Source organism: Polistes fuscatus, unplaced genomic scaffold (assembly GCF_010416935.1).
Source record: "Polistes fuscatus isolate 324 unplaced genomic scaffold, CU_Pfus_HIC Scaffold4, whole genome shotgun sequence".
Taxonomy (NCBI): Eukaryota; Metazoa; Arthropoda; class Insecta; order Hymenoptera; family Vespidae; genus Polistes; species Polistes fuscatus.
In genome coordinates this window covers 1,940,730-1,944,102 of record NW_025113118.1, presented here as the reverse complement: position 1 = coordinate 1,944,102, position 3,373 = coordinate 1,940,730, and the positions used below count along the sequence as shown (strand labels likewise).

Here is a 3,373-nt window from a genome sequence, read left to right as displayed (position 1 = left end):
TATGCTCTAAAAATGTACTTTTTTTTACTAGAATAAAGGATCAGATATAAAATTATAAAGAAAATCTGTCGGTCTGATCAATTCGCTGCATAACTATCTAAGGGAAATCTTCGTAAAAAATTTCTATTTAATCCTTCATCTTTCAGAGAGTCGTTTCTTCACAATGTTTTCAAAAACAACTGTTCTAAATTAATCGCGTTTATCTCGGGGTATCTCTTATCTTCTATTATTATAATTGCCATGCGTGAACTATACGAAATAATTCTATAGAAAAATTTAACGATATCGATGAGAATCAGTCAATATAACTATGGATGCAGACTTAATATGGCATGAAGAAGGAAGAAATAATCATAAAAAAAATAACGGAGATTAGAACGCGTGAAAGTTTCGACGATTTTCGCTTCCGGTCAATATCGATTCGTCGCCGGAGTAAAAGTCACGTGGCATCCTCCGTCAGAGCCGGCGCGATACTTGTTGCACGCGACATTCTCACACGAAGCTGAGAGTTCTGCTATTTTAGTGTAACGATCCTTATCGTGCCTTAAACTAAACGACTTTATTTCGTATACAATGCAGGATCTTATCATTGTATTTTTCTCTCTCTCTTTCTCTTTCGTTTTACTCACTCCTTCACTCATTTTCTCCTTCTTTCTTTGTAGAAGATCTTCGTCGATAATAAAACGATAAACACACTCCCAGGCTACAAGACGAGGGTGCAAAATTCAAGGACTCCATCGACCCGAGGTTCACTCAAGGTCGATGCTTCTCCTTCGACATATAGATTAGCCACGCTCTACCCACATCTTTCTGAGAAAAGAAAATTCTTTCTTTACTTCTCTTTCTCTTTTGCAATTTCTATTTTCGTCTTGCTATTCAAATATATATATTTAGTGAAATATTTAATTTAAATAGATGACGCTTATTAGATATTACAATTCGTATTTGTCGATAAGTAAATATATACATGTCATGAGTATACGCATTGATAGATTTGATTTAATAACAACCATAATAGAAAGTTTAAAACTTCAAATTGAAACAGTTATCCTGCCGCACAAATACGCATCCTGACAACGCATGCACCTGGATATCCGAGTTTTCCAGCTGCTCTACGCTTTCACGGTCTGCACAGTGGCCGTGCGCATTGTCGATCGATCCAAGTTCATAATATGTAAATACAGGGCTCCCTTGGGAACTTTTTTCCGCCTTGAAATATCGGTAACATAACCTGGAATAGAGTTCCGGGGACACAGTGCGTATCTCGACACATGCGCGATTGTAACTGATACCTTCTCAAACCATTGTAATTAAAAAAATAAATGATGACTATTATTCCTTTTAAAAATAAATTATTAAATTTATGTTACAATTTGATTGCATTTATATTTAATAAATCTGATTATCGTTAATGTCGATTGTTGTAACATTTTAAGAGAAGAAAAAATGTCAAAGATTTTTTAGAATCATCTTTTCGATCTTCAATAAAATGATTATGAGAAACGGATCGAATAAATATGATCGATGCAAATTGCAAAGGAGAGCGAGAGTAAGTTAATCAGTAATCAGGTATCGAGTTAATGAGTTCAGATAACTGCCTTATATCGATTTTCAAATTTTAGTTCGACAAAGAGTAAACTTAGAATTGATGTCTATGTCAAGTAAGGTGAAATGTTTTAAAATTCTTAACAAGAAATTCTACTTTAGATCGATTAAAACGATAACAATGAAAGTAAGATTTCGAGACGGTTCATGCGTGAACATCAAATATCAATCAATATTTGCTCTGCACTCTCAAAATGTTATTCGTTTTTTTTAGATTATGTTTTACGCTTTCAGAAGAAAAGCTTTTTAAGAAAAGACAACTTCCGAAGATGAGATTGTTGCGAACGAGCCGCTGAATTTGTATCAAATAAAAAACTCGGTAAGAAATAAGAAAAACTTTAGCGAAATTTCATTTTTATTTAAATTAACATCCATGCATGCGAAAAATTATGTTCAATATTTATCTAAAGTTTAATTTATCTATTCTTGAATAATTTGATCTTCCGTGTCTCTAAATGTTTGATTAATGGGAAGAAAGGATGGCTAGAAAAAGTGACTACTTCAAAGAAGGCCGCTGTAATGAATAAAAAAAGATTTGCATGTGCGTGGAATATCGGCTGGTTCGATATAATTGAGATAGCCAGGTCGCAGACTGTCAAGGTTACAGGAGCCGAGGCTTCTGACGGCATAGGAGCAGCACGTTATCGATTTAACTTGTTGCATACGTAAACAAAGCTTTCTTCATCAATGCGTCGCATGACCACGTATCTATGGCATAAATACACCAAGAAAGAGAGAGAGAGAGAGAGAGAGAGAGAGAGAGAAGGAATGAGGACGAGACAGAAGACTGACAGGTGGTGGATGTTATTATCATAATTAAAATCTCACGTAGGATCGATTACCCTCGAGATTCGAAGTGACGTGTACACATCATGCTCAAATGAACGATTATTTGTGAAAACAATTTTCCTAATTACGATAGCTAGCTCGATCTATTGATCGATCTTTAATGATCGTTAAACGATTATCGATAGTTCTCTTTAAAAGAACTTCTTTATAATCTTTGACCTATTTAATTTAATCATTTAAACTACAAAGAAACAAGAATACTTTCGTTATAGTTCTACTCGAGCGAAGACAGTATTAAAGGCGGTGAGGCGTGAAAATTTTGTTCCGAATGATCGAGATAAGCAATGGAACGCAGACATTTTTTTCCAATGGGAGCATGAGAAAGAAATTTTGTGATTGAATAAAGGTTACGTTTGTTCTATTAAGAATATTGGAAATTGAAATGTGATAAAAAGTATTATGTAATGTCAAAAAGAGGATAATGTAAATAAGTAAATGAATAAAATTTCATAACTTGATAAATTTGTAATTAATTATAAACCATTTCTTAAAACCCGTGCTTAATTCTAATTCCTATAGTTATCCATTCGTTAAAAAGTATAACAATGATAATAATCGTAATCGTTTGGTTTCATACTTACGATCGAAATTGCCCATGAGAGACAAAACGTATGGCAACGAATATTCCACTCGACACTTAAGTTATGCTCTACTTACCTTAACACCCTTGAGGATTCGTTAGAGAAGAACTAATTCAAATTAATTTCACTGAATAGCAGTCTCCGCGTGATTCTCTCTTATGGAGAATTTACATTGTGAATGCCATTGATTTTGTCATCTCTTCGTAAATTGAAGGTAACGAGAATTAACTTACAATCATTTAGCGTAGATTAATATACTCATTAAATTAGGATTTAAAGGTATCGATGAGAATCTATATTCAAAAAGAATTCCTTCTGTGACAGTAGGCTTAGAAACA

General features: G+C 33.6%; 1 long non-coding RNA gene across 1 annotated transcript; it reads left to right on the top strand.

The window, feature by feature from the left end:
* Window positions 1-1,345: 1,345 nt before the first annotated feature.
* Window positions 1,346-2,916, top strand: LOC122520598. The gene is made up of 2 exons (XR_006304568.1): window positions 1,346-1,924; window positions 2,084-2,916. It is a non-coding gene; the product is annotated as an uncharacterized LOC122520598 (long non-coding RNA).
* The last annotated feature ends 457 nt before the right edge of the window (window positions 2,917-3,373 follow it).